Source organism: Elephantulus edwardii, unplaced genomic scaffold (assembly GCF_000299155.1).
Source record: "Elephantulus edwardii isolate Elephantulus edwardi_28Jun2011 unplaced genomic scaffold, EleEdw1.0 scaffold00013, whole genome shotgun sequence".
Lineage (NCBI taxonomy): Eukaryota > Metazoa > Chordata > Mammalia > Macroscelidea > Macroscelididae > Elephantulus > Elephantulus edwardii.
Window position 1 is genome coordinate 27012254 of NW_006399763.1, and position 19578 is coordinate 27031831.

Below are 19578 nucleotides of genomic sequence, written 5' to 3' on the forward strand. Positions count from 1 at the left end.
CAATGAGTTAAAGTTTTATGATTCATCTGTGAGGAAAGTTTGAGCTGTTCCCACTTCTCAGCCATTGTGAACAATGTTCAATGATTAGTCACACACACAGAGAGAGAGAGAGAGAGAGAGAAAATTATTTAATTATTTGAATCCTCACTTTATTTTCTTTTGAAAAGTGAATTGGCCTAGTCTTAAGGAGTTACGGTACCAACCCAAAGGCACATGATTCTAATTTACCAGCTGCTTCAAAGGAAAATGACGGGCAGTCTTCTCATTTGCAATTTAATGCTTCTGAAAACCTGCTGGAGGGTCAGCTATAAGTTGTTTCTGACTCCACAGAAATGAACAACAACAATCTTGATATTAGGATGTTCTGGTTGCTTAGTGAGTAAGTAGTTGTAATGCAAACCAAAAGACTAATGGCTTGAATCCACCTGCTTCTCCGCAGAAGAAAGATGATGGTCTGAACCCATGCAATTTACTGTCCTGAAAACCTGCTGAAGGGTCAATGATGAGTTGATTCTGACTCAATAGCACATAACAATGACATAGTAACATAAAGAGTACTCTTGGTATATGGCTAAGTTCTCAGCTACAACCCAAAAATAACTATAGTTTGACTCTACCAGTCACCATATGGATTAAAGATGTAGCAGTCTACTTCCACAAAGATTAATAGCATTAGAAACCTTATTGAGATGTTCTGTCCTATCTTATAGGGTTACTCTGAACTGGTGTTGACTGGAGAGTGATGGATTTGGTATTATATTTGGTTTGATCAGGTAAAGTAATTAAATCTGAGCATTATTTTTTTTCTGTAATGTTTTATTGAAATAACAATTAAAAAATGAAAAAAGCATATATTTAATGTATAAAATTGACATATCTGTACACGTAAAGTGAGCTTCATGTTACCATAAAAAATGAGCAAAAAAATGAATGAGAGGAGAATAGAAGTATTCTGACTAGAATTTATTCCAAAATTCTACAGAATATAAATCAGGGGGAAAAAAATGATAATAACTTTAACTAAGTTACACAATATAAAGACTCAAAAGGTGTCAAACCATTTAAATTCAATATTCTGTCATGACAAAAATGTTTTAACAGGCTTAACCAATAGGAAAATGGCCTTAAATGTGAAATATTATCTGCAAAAGCATTTCATTGCCATGGATTGAATTGTGTCTCCTTTCCCCTCAAAATACATGTATATAAGGAAATATGTATGAAAGCTATGTCATAATCTCTCACAATTAGATTGATCAAACACTTCTTTTTTTTGGAAACACAATATAGATTTCTTTTACATGCAAGCCAATATAAAATAATCTTTTCTTAAAAGTAACCATTTTAAAGTAAACTCAGTGCCATTTAGTATATCTGCACTATTATTCAGTCCACACCTTTGCCTAGTTCCAAGACAATCATCTTTGAGAAGCACCTGCCTTCCTGATTTTCTCTCTTACTCTCCAGTGTTGGCTGGTTTGACCACCAGAGAAATAAAACTCTAGGATCCACCCTGATGTAATTTATAGGCTCAGATCCTCAATGGAGGGTCATTGTGAGCCAGAGCCTACTCAATAAGTTTGAATTTAGATTTTTAATTTTTTAAGGGAAAACTGATTAATGATGCTCCTTATTTTTCCAAAGTGTTTTTATTAGTGCAATATACAACAGGAAAATACTATTAAATAACTGATTGTACAAGAATTTATCACAGAAATATTTTTATTCTTCTTTTCAATACTCTTCTTCAGCACCACAGCTCAAAAGCGTCAGTTCTCCTTCTATCCTCTCTAGTCATTTTCCAGCTCTCTGATGCATAGCAAATAATTGCTAAGATTATGACCTGGAGTAGGTGCACCTTAGTCTCCAGACTGACATCTTTGCTCTTCACAATCGAGAGAGGTCCCTAACAGCAAACTTTCCCAATGCAATTAGTCTCTTGATTTTCTGGCTGCTGGTACCAAGAGTGGTGATTGTGAAGCCAAACAAACTGAAGCTGTGAACAATATTAGTCTCTTCACCATCCATCATAATGTTGCCAATTGGTCCAGTGGTGAGAATGTTTGTTGTCTTGCTGTTGAGCTTCAATCCATATTGAAGGCTCAGTCCTTCACCTTCTGCAACAAGTGCTTCAGATTCTCTTCCATTTCAGCAAGTGGGGTTGTGTCATCAGCATGACTGAGATTGTTGATGAGCCTTACTCCAATCCTGATATCACATTTCCCCTCATAGAGCTCAATCTCCTGGATAATCTGTCCTGCATATAGATTGAAAAGGTACGGAGATAGGACACATCCCTGGCACACACCCTTCTGAATTTTGAACCATGCAGTTTTTCCTTACTCTGTTCGGATGACTGCCTTCTGATCCAAGTTTCACATAAGCACTATCAAATGTTCTGGAATTACCACTCTTCTTAGAGTTAGCCACAGTTTGTTGTGATCCACACAGTCAAATGTCTTTGCATAGTCAATGAAACACAGATAGACATTCTTCTGGTACTACCTGCTTTCAGCCAATAAGCTATAATATCCCTAGTACCATGACCTCTCTAAACCCAGCCTGCACTTCAGGCAGTTCATTATTGAGATCCTGTTCCAGTCATTTTTGGATAATCTTCAGCAGACTTTTGCTCGCATGTGGTATCAATGATGTTGTTGTTTTTGTTAAGTGCCATCGAGTGGCAGGCGACTCATAGCGACCTTATGAAGGAGAGTCCTCGATGCTTGGGTGCCTTTCATCCTCTGTCCAGGTTCATAGGGTTTCTGGAAGCAAGCTCTTATGGAAGTGGATGCCACTCCTCCTTCCAAGTTATCAATGAGACTGTTCAATAATTTCCTCATTCTTTTGTGTCACTTTTCTTTGGAATGGGAATAAATATAGATCTCTTCAAGTCAGTTGGCCAGGCGACAGTCCCCCAGATCTTTTGGCACAACTGCCAGGAGAACAAACAGGTTTCTCTTAGAGAGGGTAAGACTAGGCTTGGAAGCAAGGATTCTGAAGCTTTGTCTGACAATCTTTGGATATGTTGCAAGGAAGGACCAGTCTTTGGAGAGGGATGTCATGCTTAGGAGGGTAGAGGGATAATGCCGGAGAGGAATTCTTTTGATGAGATAGATTGAGTCAGTGACTGGGGTAATGAGGCTAGGTGAGTCAGAGACAGTAAGATTGGCACACGATAAGATGTTGTATATAGGGTTGCTATGAGTCGCAGGTGACTTGACAGCACATAACCACAGCAGCAACAACATTCTTCTTTTAATAAACAACTCTTAAGTTATTAGTGGAAAATACAATTGCATGTATAGTTTCAATGGTAAGTCAGTTTTCTACCTTTCTCTTTTGTAAATTTGTGTACTTCATATACTTTTCCTCCTTTAGTGCAAAGATACTTTGTAGAATCACCAAATTATTATTCAAGGGATCAGTGATTATATTTTTATTATTCTAGTCACAAACACTTTGACAACAATAACACATTTATTTAACTGGAATTAATTTTAAAGATTATTTTATATTCTTTTTTTCCTATGCTACTTTTTCCTGCCAGAAGTTCAAGCTGGATTTCGAAGAGGCCATGGCACCAAGGATATCATTGCTGATTTCTGATGGATACTGGCTGAAAGCAAAGAATACCAGAAGAATGTCTTTTTGTGCTTTATTGAGTATGAAAATGTGGATCATAACAAGTTGTAGCTGACTTTGAGAAAAATGGGAATCCCAGAACAATTAATTGTGCTCATACAGAACCTATTCTTGAACCAGAAGGTTATTGTGTGAACAGAGGAGGGGGACATACTAGTTTAAAATTAAGAAGGGAGTGTGTTAGGGTTATATTCTTTCTCCATACCTCTTCTATCTCTATGCTGAAAGAATCATACCAGAAGCTAAACTCTATCTATGGCAAAGGATATGGCATCAGTATTAGAGAGAGACTCACCAAAACCTGCACTATGCAGATGATGCAATATTGCTTGGTGAAACTAAAGAAGACTTTAAACACTTGTTGCAGAGGATCCGGGCGGGAGAACAAATGGATATGTCTTGGAACAGTAGGGACCAAATGCTCTTTGGAGGCAAGAATAATGAGGCTTCACCTCATGTACTTTGGCTAAGTTGCTAGGAGGGATTTTCCTTGGAAAGTGATATGATGCTGGGAAGTGTTGAATATCGGAGAAGGATAGGAAGACCCTCAACCAAGTGGACTGACACAGTGACTGCTATAATGGACTCTTGTGTGTCAGGAAGTGTGAGGATGGTGCAGGATTGAGCAGTATTCAGACCTTTTGTTCATAGGGTTGCTATAAGTCATAGTCGACTCAACAGCACCTACAACAATAACAACTTTGTCCTCTTTCTTATGGTATGTGATTTTTATATTGGTTGTCTGCTTTGGCATGACTTATGCATTTTTTTTCTTTTTTTGTGTGTGTGCCTTTTGTTCCCCACCTCATCTATAAATATATGACACATTTTTTTTGTACATTTTTTAATAATATACCTTTAAGTGCAGAATTGCTAGTTCTCCTTTAGCATACACTAACTTTTTGGAAGGATTTAAGAAAAGATTCATCAAAAAATTTACTATTAATATTTAGTTAATGGATTGTGCAGAAATGGAAAATCATTAAAAAAACCCATACATAATAATAAACTACACTGGCAAGTTGTCCTATACTATTTTTGTTGTTGTTATGTGCTGTTGAGTCACTTATGACACATAGCAACCCTAACTACAATAGCTCAGAAGCCTATCCTGTCCTGCCTGCGTGGCCTCAGTTACTGTATCAATCCATCTCATTCAGAGTTTTCCTTTCCTTCACTGCCCCTCCACCCTTCTGAGCATAATATTCTTTTCCAAGGACCGGTACCTCCAGGTCACATGCCAAAAGTATGTGATACTGGGCTTCAAAATGCTAGGCTCCAAAGAGAACATTGTTTTCACCTTCTTGAAGACAGACCTATATTTTCCCCCCTTGGTATTGCATGGTATGTTCAAGATTCTAGCACCACAATTCAAAGGCATCATTTCTTTTCTTTCATCCTTAGCCATTGTATTGCTCTCTGCCCCATAGCAAGTAATTGCGAAGATCATGCCCTGAATCAGACCTTAGTCTCTAGACTGACATTGTTACTTCTCAGGACTCTGGGAAGGTCCCTGATGGCAGATTTTCTGCTGTCTTCTAATAGGAACTCTATCAGTAGGTTCCTCTATAATAGCTCCTCTAATAGGGAGCCCTAGTGGCCTAGTGGTAAGAAGTTAATGCTTCAATTTCAAAGGCACGTGGTTCAAAACCACTGCTTGTCCCACAGGAGAAGTATCTACAGTCTTCTTCTATGTGATTTATATTGTTATTGTTGTATGTCATCGAGTCACTTGTGCCTCATAATGAATCTATTTACAAGAGCTCTAAATTCTGTTATATCCTTTGCCAACCTCATTGTCTTTGACACACCTACTCCCACTACCCCAATCACTGAATCTGTACATCTCATCAAGGGTCTTCCTCTCCTGCGCTGTACCTCCACTCTCCCAAACATGATGTCCCTCTCCAAGGACTGGTACCTCCTTGCACCCTGCCCAAAGTATGTCAGACGAAACTTTAGAATCCTTGACTCCAAGGAGCAACCTAGCTTCACCCTCTCCAGGACAAACCTGTTTGCTCTCCTAGCAGTCCATGGTATATTCAACACTCTTATCCAGCACCACAGCTCAAAGGCATCAATTCTCTTTCTATCATCCCTAGTCACTGTCCAGCTGTCCGATGAATAGCACACAATTGCAAATCATATTCCCCGGATCAGACACATCTTAGTCTACAGCTCAACGTCATTGCACTTCAGTCAGTACTCTGGAGGGGTCCCTGACAGCTGACTTTCCCAATGCAATTTGTCTCTTGATTTCCTGGCTGTTGATACCAAGACTGTTGACTGTGGAGCCAAGCAAACTAAAACTCTTAAACATCTCAATCTATTCATCCGTACTGATGTTGACAATTGCCCCAGTGGTGAGACTCTTTGTTTACTTGACATTGAACTTCAATCGTATTGAAGGTTGCAGTCCTTGACCTCCTGCAGCATGTGCTTCAGGTCCTCCTCAGTTTCAGCAAGGAGGGTTGTGTCATCTGCATAACTCAGGTTGTTGATGAATCTTCCACCAATCCTCATGCCACATTCCTCCTCATAAAGTCCAGCATCCTAGATGATCTGTTCTGCAAACAGAATGAAAAGGTATGAAGACAGAATACATCCCTGGCGGACTGCCTTTATAATTTTGAACCATGAAGTGTCTCCTTGCTCTGTTCTGACGACTGCCTCTTGGTCCAAGTATAGGTTTTACACAAGCACAGTCAAGTATTCTGGGATTCCCATTCTTCTCAGAGTCAGCCACAGCTTGTTGTGATCCACACAGTCAAATGCCTTTGCATAGTCAATGCATAGTCAATGAAGCACAGATAGACATTCTTCTGGTACTATTTGCTTTCTTCCAAGATCCATCTAACATTAACTATAATATCCATAGGACCACAACCTCTTCTAAACCCAGCCTGCACCTCTGGCAGTGCTAGTGGAACATCTATGAATCCACCTCAACTTGATGGCACACAACAACAACAACTGGCCAGGCGAGATAGAGGAGATTTTTCACAATTTCTAGTCTATGTAAAAGTTAATCTGATGTACATTAATTATCTTTTATATCATAATTTTTCAGCCAGTTTGGAGAGTCTTGTTTTTAAATTGTAAAAAGATAATTCTAAATAGGCCTATACATTTTACTAAAAGACTGGTTATGAAAGGGTAGTAAGACTGGATGGCTAGATCTCATAGTATGCACAGAAAATAGAAGCTTAGATTGATATCTGGGCAGATACTCATTGATTGATCTTATTTTTCCTGTCTGCCCACATTTCCACTTTGAAGTGATTTGAGGTATGTCAACATTGGCAGTGACCAACCATGAGCCTATTGTATGCCCTTTTATTTACTTGATAATTGATAAAAATATTGATAGCATAACATATTGCTGTTTAGTGAGAACTGACTTATAGCTGACCATCCATTGGGTTTCTGAGGCGTTAACTGGCACAGAAAGAGACTGGCTGGATTTCTCCCACAAAGCTGCTGATGGATTTGAATAACCAGAGAGATGCAGACATTTTGTTGACAACAGAGCTTCCTATGGAGTACCCAGTAATGAGTAGATGTCAACTTACAGAGACTACACAATTAGGTTTATAAGGCTACAAGTGGGTATATTTACGAGAAACGTAGCTGCATGCAAATTTAAATGTAATATTGAAGCTTTCTTTCAGACAATTTACTTTTATGCATTACAAATTATGGGGATAGAGAGAGATTTAGTGATTTTTATTTTTTACAAACCTTTCAAATCTAACACTTATTGTGGAATTTTGTCACTCATTTTTCAGCTGCTTTTTTTTTACAAGATCCAGAACTATCCCATAAGATATTAGCTGTCCTTTATGAGCAAACAGTTTTTAAGATGTCAGTGGATAAGCTCAAGTTTCCTGAGCTGGGTTTTGACAGAACAGAATCTAGAGTAGCTCCAGCTTTTTATTCTGTTATGTTTCATATCATACTTCAAACTTAGCAAAGTGTAGCGAGAAATGTTAAAAGGGTCAGATTACTATAGTTAATATAAGATTGACATAATCAAATGCTTTTGTTGCCACAGAAGTCACAAAGCATTATTATATTTATTGTTGCTGTTGTTATGTATCATCAAGTTGAAAACGACTCATAGTGACCCTATGTGCAATACCTCTGAATCCTGTTCTATCTTGAACCAGTTCCACTGGCTCTGACACATCTACACTCATTAGCCCAGTTATTGTAGCCATTTATCTCATTCAGGGTCTTCCTCTCTTGTGCTGTCCCTCCATCCTTTCAAGTATGATATCTTGCTCTAAGGACGAGTCTCTCAGTAACATGTCTAAAGTATGTGAGACAGAGCTGTAAAAATTCTTGCCTTCAAGTAGAAGCTTGTTTGCATCCTCTTTAGGACAGAACTGTTAGTTCTCTTATTAGTCCACAATAGGTTCAATACTCTTCTTTAGCATCACAACTCAAATGCATCAGTTTTGCTCTTTGGTCATTATCCAGCTCTCTGACTCATAGCAAATAACTGCAAAGACCACGACCTGGATTAGGAAATTACATCTACTTCTTAATGAAAATAAAAAGGATTAAAATTTGTTCAATAGAAATATTCTCACAAGACATATTAAGAGTAACATTACCTTAAATGAGAAGCATAACATTAAAAGTATCTATCTACCAAAATATCCAGTAAGTTTCCATATATCCTCTTTCTCAAGTGGGAAAAGCTTGGTACAGAATCTGAGGAGTACAAAAATGAAAGAATGTTACCTATTATCCAGAGGGGAACAAACATATTTAAGAACAAAGGAAATTTTTAAAAATTCAGAATGATAGTAGCTATCAAAGTGTTACTTGGAAGCTACCTCATATTTCAGAACCTTGGTAGGTATTTAGAAGGCCACAAACCATATTTCTGAGTTAGATCAAGTTTACATCAGAATTTCTTGAGGATGAAGTTAGAGGTTTAGAATGACGTATTCTTCAGTTTTTCAAATTTTAGAATAGGTTGAGATAATTAATTTAAATCTGAATCTTTATTCTCCTGATCGCTCTTTTAAGTTTCATAGTCTGTAAATTCACTTACAAATTTGCATATAAAATTAATGATAATTTGGCTTGACCTGGATTACAACTCTTGGGATTAACTCCAAATATCAGCAAAAATTTCATGTGTGAATTGTATTTTCTTATTCTCATCCCTATGAAACTTTTAAATAAGCCATTTCCAGTTAAAATATCACATTTCTATTGCTAGGAATAGAATTATGACTTAGCTTAGATGCATTATTATAATTTAATAACAAAACAAGCAAAAAGATTAACAACATAACTTTTGTCTAGTTTACTCATCAGATTTTCTTTAGAAACCAGTGAGCTCATCAGTACTGTTGACGAAAAGGCACATATCTGTTCATTTAGGAGGAAGAAACTGCAAAAGAATATATATGACATTGCATTTAAACAAGTTGGTAACATGCTGGAACCTGTTTGGAGTATATTACTGTATCAATTTCTGGCTCTGTATATGGCAATTTTTGAGAGTGTAAAAGGGATGGAATAAGAGAAAAAGCAAAGAATCCTGATGAGATTGTCATGCTCTTTTGAATGTGTAGGTTAATTATAGACTTAATGTGAAACCATGTACAAGATATTCTAGACATTCTTAAAAATACTGACCAGAAACTTAAAGTCTTGCCTGCTTGTGTGTCAGTTATGCATGCTTATTAATGAAATAGTCGGAAGAAATAAATTATTAATCCAGTCCTATCAGGCTACTTTTTTTAACCTTCAACTCCTTGACAATAGAGGGATTCAAATAAATATAGCTTGTTATTTCATCACTTTAAAGCAGAGAGTTTTAAGTCTGAAAAACAATCTTTCAATTACTGTGTCGAGAAGCAGAGAACATTTTCTTAAAAAGGAATAATGATTGAATACATTTCTCATCAAAGTGAAGGATTAATAGCAGTGAATAAAATTCTTCTACAAACTTTTTTCTACAGTGTTTTATGAAAGTTCATTTCCTTCACTTTTTACTTTCTCAGATGTTTTGGCTCCTGGCCCTTTACCTAAAACATTTAGTTCTGTCAAATTGTAGGAAGTGCAAAAGATCATACTGTATGTGAGTTAGTATTTCTGGGAAAGTATATGCTCTCTTATTGTCTTAAAAGAGTGATCTAAGACAGACTAGGAAGAAGAATTGGCCATCCACTTCTGAAATAATACACCTTGTAAAACCTTATAGAGTACACTTGGAATGTTAGAGTACTTCAGGCTGAGCGCTCATATTGGGCTCAACAGACAAATAGAGGAATAATTTCAAACATCCACTAATAATTAGAAGGTGGCATGTGCGAAGTTGAACGCAGGAATATTAGACTTTGTTAAAAAAAGTAACAGAATTCTAAATATTGACATACTAGGTAATGGTACACTAGATGGATTTGCATGGATCTTTTTAAATCAGACAGTCGGATGATTTACTATGCCAGAAATGAAAAAATGAAGAAAAATCGGGTTAAATTCATAGTCAAAAGACTATTTCTAGATCTATCCCGAAATACAATGTTCTGAGTGGCATACCATTTTCATTCAAATAAACACACTGACAACTAAGGCAAAAAAAGAGAGAAGATTTCTGACAACTTTTTCATTAGAAATCAATCAAACATGAAATCGATTCCTTAATAATTGGTAACTGCAATGCAAAAGTTGAGAACAAGAAAGAAGGGCAACTAGTCAGAAAATACTCATTTGGTGACAGAAATGAGGCTAGAGATAGAATGATAGAATTTTTTACAGTCCATGATGAGTATGCAAAGGCATTTGACTGTATGGATCATAACAAACTGTGGCTGACGATGAGAAGAATGGGAATCCTAGAACACTTGATCGTGCTAATACGAAACCTATGCTAGGACCAGGAGGTAGTCGTCAGAACAGAGCAAGGGAACACAGGGATGCGTCCTATCTCCATACCTTTTCAACCTACATGCAGAACAGATTATCCGGGAGGCTGGGTTCTATGAGGAGAAATGTGGGGTCAAGATTGGTGGACAATTTATTAACAATCTGCATTATGCAGATGATACAACCCTGCTTGCTGAAACTGAAGAGGACCTGAAGCGCCTGCTGCAGAGTGTCAAGGACTGCAGCCTACAATATGGATTGAGGCTCAATGTCAAGAAGACAAAGATTCTCACCACTGGACCAATTGGCAGCGTCAGGAAGGGTGGTGAAGAGACTGAGATTGTACACAGCTTTAGTTTGCTTGGCTCCACAGTCAACACTCTTGGGACCAGTAGCCAGGGAACTAAAAGGCGCATTGCCATGGGAAAAATCTGCTGTTTGTAACCTCTCCAAAGTACTGAGGAGCAATGGTGCCTCTCTGGAGAGTAAGGTGCGTTTGGTACAGGCCATGGTCTTCATAATCACTTGTTGTGCATCAGAGAGTTGGACAATAACCAGGCAGGATAGAAGGAGAATTGATACCTTTGAGCTGTGGTACTGGAGAAGAGTATTGAGAATACCATGGACTGCTAGGAAAACAAACAGATTCATCCTGGAGAGGGTTAAATCGGGTGGCTCCTTGGAGGCAAGTATTCTGAGGCTCTGTCTAACATACTTTGGACATGTTGTGAGGAGAGACTGGTCCTTGGAGAAGGACATCATGCTTGGGAGGGTGGAGGGACGACGCAGGAGGGGAAGGCCCTCTATGAGGTGGATTGATTCAGTGACTGGGATAATCAGGATGGGAGTGTCAGAGACCGTGCGATTGGCACAGGATAGAGCAGAGTTTAGGACTGTTGTACATAGGGTCGCTATGAGTCACAAGCGACTCGATGGAACATAACAACAATAACAACATGATTTATTCATTTCAAACACCCTTCATAAAAAACACAGATGGTGACTCTGCACATGGACCTCACCAGATGGGCTGAAAAACAGGTCACATGCTGACTGTGGAATAGACTATCAACTACTCATGTGTAAGTTCAAACTGAAGCAAAAGAAAATTATAGCAAATCCACAAAAACAAAAATAAGACCTTGAACCTATCCCTCCTGACTTTGAAAACCATCTCAAGAACAAGTGTGAGAAATTGAACACTAATGAACAAAACTCAAATGATTTGTGTGGTAACATCATCCTTGAAAAAAGCAAAAGGTCATTTTAAATACAGAGGATGAAGACCAAAATTATGTCAGATAAGACTTTGAATATTACACTAAAACTCCATGTAGTCAAAACAACAGGAAGACATTATGATGTTAAAGGGTTTAAACAGAAAATTTCAAATCATGAAAGCAAAGCAAAGTATTATAATGAAATATGCAAAGAGCTAGTGTTAAAAAAATCAAAAGTGCAGAATACACTTGGAATTTATCAAGCTGAAGGAACTGAAGAACAAATTTTAGCCTCAATTTGCAATACTTAAGGATCCTATGGGCAGAATATATATGATCCAGGAAGCATCAAAAGAATATGGAAGCAGTACACAGAGTCACTGTAACAAAATAAAGTGGCTGGCACAGAACCGTTTTAGGAAGTAGCATATGGTGATAAAGGAAGATGTTCAAGCTGCTCTGAAGGAATTGGCAAAAAAATAAGGCTCAAGGAATTAATGGGATACAAACTGACATATTTCTCAAAACAGATGCAGCTTTGCATATGCTCACCAAGTTGTGCCAAGAAATCTGAAGGACAGATTCTGGCCATCTGACCAGAAGAGATTCAACTTATTTCCCCCTTTCTCAAAGAAGGTGATCCTACAGATTATGGACAGTATCGAAAATGTCACTATTATTAAATAGAGCTCTGATGGCCTAGTTGTAAGAATCTTTATTGTATTCCCAAAGGCACACAATTTGAATCCACCAACTGCTCTGCAGGAGAAGGATGGGCAATCTACTCCTGTGTGATTACTGCCTCTGAAAACCTGCTGGAGGGTCAGCTATGGGTTGGCTCCAACTCAATGGCATACAACAACATCATCACTAATATCACACTTAAACTAAATCTTACTGAATATTATCCAAAAATGGCTAGAACAGTACACCAACAGAGAACTGTCAGAAATATAAGCAAGGTTTAGAAGAAGCAATGGCACTGGTAATAACATTGCCAATGTCAGATGGATCTTGACTGAAAGCAGGTAATTCCAGAAGAATATCTATTTGTGTTTTATAAATTATGCCAAGACATTTGACTGTGTGAATCACAACAAATCGTGGCTAACAGTGGGAAGAGTGGGAATCTCAGAACACTTAATCATGGTAACACGTACCCTATACCTAGACCAAGAAGCTGTTGTTCGAACAGAGCAAGGAAACACTCCATGGCTCAAATTCAAGAAAGGAATGTGTCAGGGATGTATCCTTTCTCCATACCTTTCAATCTTTGTACTTAACAGATCACTTCAGAAGCTTGCCTTTATGAAAAATAATATGATATTAGGATTTGAGGGACTCATTAACATTCAATGTTAGGTAGATGACACAGCCTTGCTTGCTGAAACTGAGAAGGACTTGAAACACTTGCTGCAGAAGATCAAGGACTGTAGCCTTCTATTGGATTGTATCTCAAGATCAAGAAAGCAAAATCCTTACCATCAGGTCAATAGGCAGGATAATGGTAGACACAGACAAAATTTAGGTTGTTAACAATTTCATCTTTCTTAGATCTGTAAGTAACACTAATGGCACCAGTAGTCAGGAAATCAAAAGATAAGTTGCCTTGGGAAAATCTGTTGTCAAGGGCCTCTCCAGAGTGCTACAGAGCAACAATGTCAGTCAAGATATTAGGGGGAGTTGATCCAGGCTATAGTCTTCTCAATTTCTTGCTATGCATCTGAGAGCTAGACAATGAATAAGGATAACAGAAGAGGAACCAATGCCTTTGAGCAGTGGTGCTGGAGAAGACTGTTAAACATACTATGGACTACCAAGAGAATGAATAGAAGAGGGTGAAAGTTGGTTGCCCTTTTGAGGCAAGAGTTTTGTCTCATATACTTTGGGTAGGTTTTCATGAGACGATAGTCCTTCAAGAAGGACATCATGCTTGCAAGAGTGGATTGTCAGTGCAGGAGAGGAAGACCATGAATGATATGGATTTACACAGTGACTGGGGCAAACAATGGAGTCAGGTTTATCAGAGAAGGTGAGTTTGGCTCAGGATAGGGCAAGGTTCAGAACCATTGTTCGTAGGATTGTTATTATGAATCAACTCATAACGACAAGCAACAAAAATTAATCATAAAGATTTATATTTATTGTTTGGTAGAATTTTGTTACAAACAAAAAAACCACCAACTTCCCACTGCTATTGAGTTGATTCCTACTCATGTAAACCCTTCACTGGGTTTCCTAGGCTGAAGGTGTCTTATTGTTCTCTCTGTCAACCATTTGGTTCCAGGCCCAACACTTAATCTACTACACCATCAGGGCTCCTAGAATTTTATTCATAAGCTGTAAGTCTACAATATTAATGAAATATTTAAGCATTCTCTGAGAAATGCAGAGAAGATTTATGGAAATGTTAAAGATATTTTTATATTGTCTGATTTTCAAGCTTTAGATAATTTTTGTTCATTAAAAGCATGTGGAATTTTAACACAATGAGCAGAGCAACATTTTAGCTATAAAAAGTCTGAAGGAATAGTGGTTTCTTAGTTCACTTAGTTTTATTTCGGTGCATTAAAAATGTGACTGTATTATTCATTTTGTTATACATACATAAAATTCCTATCTAAGAGAAAATAATAATTCATCTTGCTAGATGTGAAATTAAAAGCTTTCTTATAGTGAGACAAAACCCCTCTTTCTGATTAAATTGTACCAATTTAAGGGAGACAATCTTTTTTTCAAGACTACTTTGGTATTCTGAGATTCTATTGTTTAATATGCCAAGAAACCCATTCTGACACCAGTAGAAATTCTAAAATTCTAACAGGACCATGCTATTTCCTCAATAATAGCAGGGGAATTAAATTTAATGCAGTAAATTCACAAGAAACTCCTATGATAAAAAGATGCATCTTAGTCCTATTATTTAATTGATCTTTTGGGAACAGTTCATTTGTACTCCAGAAAATATATTAATGTGGGTTATTAAGTTCTTTCAAATGTATAAAAACAATGGTGACTAATACCCCGATATCTTTTTATGAAAGGCTTTTATGTTTGAGTCTTCCAAATTCTAATCTCTAATAGATGGTTCTAGGCTTACCATTATTATTATTTTAAGCCTAAAACTTCCTTAGTAGAACTGAAATAGATTTGATTTAAATACCTTATATTCACTTAAGATTTCACTAAATGGATTTTACTTGCACTATGTAAAATATGTTAAATTTCAAAGCATTATACTTTACCCTACATTTCCTGTCTAGTCCTTTAGAAAAAGCCATACTGTGTGATAGAGAAAAAATACCAGTCCTGCAATAAAAAGACATGAGTTCTAGCTCTCTGAACTTCAGTTAAACTCCAGTTAACTTCTTTATGCCTCAGGTCCATATATGTTACATGAAAGAGCTGTCAGAGGTTGCAAATCAGCAGCTTTAGCCAGATTCAGCCTATAGATATGTTTTTCTTGACATAGAGCATTAAAAAAAGAATTAAAATGGTTGTATTAACTATATGAGTCACTATTGTTCCATATTTTTGCCAATATATGATAATATGTTCTATTTTAGAATTTTTGTTTGCTTGTAGTATTATGTAATTGATAGATTTATATTTTCTGAAGATTAAAAGTGAAACATAATTTAAGTATTTGCTACTATTTTAATGTCCCTCTGTGAGGCACATGATTAATATTTTTTGGAATTATTTTTAAATTGGATTCTCTGGTTTTCTAGTACTGATTTGTTGATGAGTATTTCTACATATTCTAGATATGTATCCTGAGAGAAACTCTAAGCGTGCTCTATTGTGTTTTGCCTTGTCACTTTCTTAGTGGTGTCTTAAAAATGAAAATATTTTAAACTCTTTCTATGTTGTTAGTATTAAGAAAATCTTTGCTCTGTTCAATATATTAAAGATATTTTTCTTTGTTATCTCCTAGAAGTCATGCTCCAAATAGTTTGATTTATTAGAAAATGCCTCATAGTATCAGTGACTACTAATCATACCCATACAGTCACTCAAAACTCATTGTAATCAAGTTGGAACTGACACATAGCTGGCCCCACAGTGGGTTTTTGGTATTTTTTTGCATTTAATTAATATTTCTTGAGTGCCAATCGTAAGCACTACCTAGGAGATAGATTCAAATTCATTTCCCTGTGTTTATGGGAGAGGCAAATTGTGAATGCATAAGATATATAACACTGTAAAAAAAAGGGGGGTGTGTGTTAAAATGAAACAAGAGATAGAGCTGAGAGACCTGTTTAAGATTAGGTAATCAGTGAATGTCTTCTTGACATTGAGCCATACGAAGATTCTCACCACTGGACCACCTGGCAGCATTAGGATGGATGGTGAAGAGATTGAGGTTTGTTCACAGCTTTAATTTGCTTGGCTCCACAGTCAACACACTCGGCACCAGCAGCCAGGAAATTAAAAGACGTATTGCCATGGGAAAGTCTGCTGTTAGGGACCTCTCCAAAGTACTGAAGAGCAATGGTGTCTCTCTGGAGACTAAGGTGCGTCTGATACAGGCCATGGTCTTTACAATCACTTGCTATGCATCAGAGAGGTGGACAATGACTAAGGAGGATAGAAGGAGAATTGATACCTTTGATCTGTGGTATGGAGAAGAGTATTGAGGGTACCACGGACTGCTAGGAAAAGAAACAGATTCATCCTGGAAAGGGATAAACCGGGCAACTCCTTGGAGGTAAGGATTCTGAGGTTATGTCTAACATACTTTGGACATGTTGTAAGGAGAGACCAGTCCTTGGAGAGGGACATCATGCTTGGGAGAGTGGAGAGACAGCTCAGGAGGGGAAGGCCCTCTATGGATTGATTCAGTGACTGATGTAATCGGGATGGGAGTGTCAGAGACAGTGGGATTGGCACAGCACAGAGCAGAGTCTAGGGCTGTTGTACATAGGGTTGCTATGAGTCATAAGCGACTCAATGGCACATAACAACAACAACAACAACAACAACAACAATCAGTGAATGTCTGTTTGGGAGATTTCTCAGAAAAGGCCTGACTGATTTAGGACAGTGGATAAGCCACTGGACTTTTGAAAGTTTAAAATCACACTGAAAGATATCACCCATCTTTGCCCCTCGGATGCTTCTGGTAAATTAAAATTACCTGATAAGCACCAACCTCTGACTGAGTAGATTAGCAAAACAATTGTCAGTGGATTAGGCCATCAGAGCTCACCAGTAATTTCCTTACAGTTAGACAAAAAAAAAGGATATTTAATTATTTAAGAAAATGCAGTACACAGCTGTTGTAGTTGTTGTTGTTATGTGCCATCGAGTCATTTGCGACTCATAGCAACCCTGTGTACAAAAGCCCTAAACGCTGTTCTATTCTGTGCCAACTTAGCCATCTCAAACACACTTATTCCCACAGCTCCAGTCACAGAATACATCCATGTCATCGAAGATCTTCCTCTCCTTCGCCCCCCATCCTATCTGCCAAACATGATGTCCCTCTCCAAGGACCAGTCCCTCCTTGCAACATGCCCAAAGAATGTCAGACGAAGCTTCAGAATCCTTGACTCCAAGGAGCCTTCCGGCTTCATCTTCTCCAAGACAAACCTATTTGTTCTCCTAGCAGTCCATGGTATATTCAACACTCTTCTCCAGCACCACAACTCAAAGGCATCAATTCTCTATCAACCCTATTCACTGTCCAACTCTCTGATGTATAGCACGTAATTGCAAAAAATTATAGCTCAGATCAGGCACACCTTAGTCTACAGCCTGACATCGTTGCTCTTCAGTACTCTTGAGAGGTCCCTCACAGCTGATTTTCCCAATGCAATTCGTCCCTTGATTTCCTGGCTGCTGTTACTGGGAGTGTTGATTGTGGAGTCAAGCAAACTTAAACTGTTAACTATCTACATCTCTTCACCATCCATACTGATGCTGTCAATTGTCCCAGTGCTGAGAATCTTTGTTTTATTGATGTTGAGCATCAATCCATTTAGGAGGCTGCAGTCCTTGAATTTCTGCAGAAAGCGTGTCAGGTCCTCCTCCGTTTCAGTAAGCAGGGTTGTGTTATTTGCATAACATAGGTTCTTGATGACTCTTACACCAATCCTGATGCCACATTCCTCTTCATACAGCCCAGCGTCTTGGATGATCTGTTCTTCATACAGACTGAAAAAGTATGGAGACAGAATACATCCCTGATGGACCCCCGTCTTGATTTTGAACCATGTAGTCTCCTTGCTCTTTTCTGACGACTGCCTCTTTTTCCAAGTATAGGTTTCACATTAGCACAATCAATTGTTCTGGGAAACCCATTCTTTTCAGAGTCAGCCATAGCTTGTTTTGATCCACACAGTCAAAAGCCTTTGCATAGTCAATGAAGCACAGATAGACATTCTTCTGGTATTCTTTGCTTTCTGCCATGATCCATCTAACAGTAGCTATAATATCCCTAAGTACCATGACTTCTAAATCTAGCCTGCACATATCACAGTTTTGTGTTGAAATATTGCTCCAATAATTTTTTAATTATTTTCAGCAGAATCTTGCTTGCATGTGATATTAATGATATTGTTTGATAATTTCCACACTCTGTTGGGTCACCTTTCTTTGGAATGGGAACAAATATCAATCTTTTCAAACAGTTTACATTTGTGGAAAGACTCAGTGGAGAAGCTCAATATCAGGAGTGAAAACCAGGCCAGGTGCTGATTGTGGGACAGACCACCAACTACTCATATGCAAGTTCAAGCTGAAGTTGAGGGAAATTAAATCAAGTCCATGGGAACCAAAATTTGATCTTAAATCTATCCCACTTGGATTTCAAAACCATCTCAGGAACAGGTTTGAGGACTTGAGCACCAATGAGCGTAGGCCAAATGAGCTCTGGGAGGACATCAAGAAAATCGTCCATGAAAAATGCAAAAGATCATTACAAAGGCTGAAAAAGAAGAAACGACCAAGATGGATGTTAGATGAGACTCTGAACATTGCATTAGAACCCAAAAAGCCAAAGCTAAAGGAAGAAACCAAGAATTCAAAGAGCTGAACAGAAAATTTCTAAAGGCAGCCCGGGACAACAAAGCAAGATACTATAATGAAATGTGCAGAGAGTTGGAGTCAGAAAATCAAAAGGGCTGAACTCGCTCAGCCTTTCTTAAGCTGAAGGAGCTGAAAAACAAATCCAAGCCATGGGGTGCAATACTTAAGGATAATTTGTGTAGAATGTTAAATGATCCAGGAAGTATCAAGAGAAGATGGAAGGAATACACAGAGTCACTATAGTAGAAGGAATTGGCTGACACAGAAGAATTTCCTGAAATGACATACGAGCAAGAGCCTATGGTGATGAAGGAAGAAGTTCAAGTTGCTCTAAAAGAATTGGCAAAAAACAAGGCTCCAGGAGTTGACAGCATACCAATTGATATATTGCAACAGACAGACACTGCCCTGGATGTGCTCAGTAAGTTGTGCCAAGAAATCTGAAAAACAGCCAGCTGGCCCACTGACTGTAAAAGTACACAGCTAGAGGTGGTATTAAAAGCAACAAGTATGTATTTGAGGCCAATTTTATATTGAGCATATGGAACCAGTAAACTTAATTTTTACATTAAATTTATAAATTATTGTTGTTAGTTGCCATTGAGTTGATTATAGCTTGAACAATAACTTGGCCCTATAAACAATAGATCTGAAACTCTTTCTATCCTATGCTCTGGTCATAATCTTTGACAAGCTTGAGCCCAGTGTAAATCCACCTTATTGAGCATTTTCCTCATTTTCTCTGATCCTCTATCTTTTCCAGAATGATGTCTTTTTTTTTCTTCTTCTT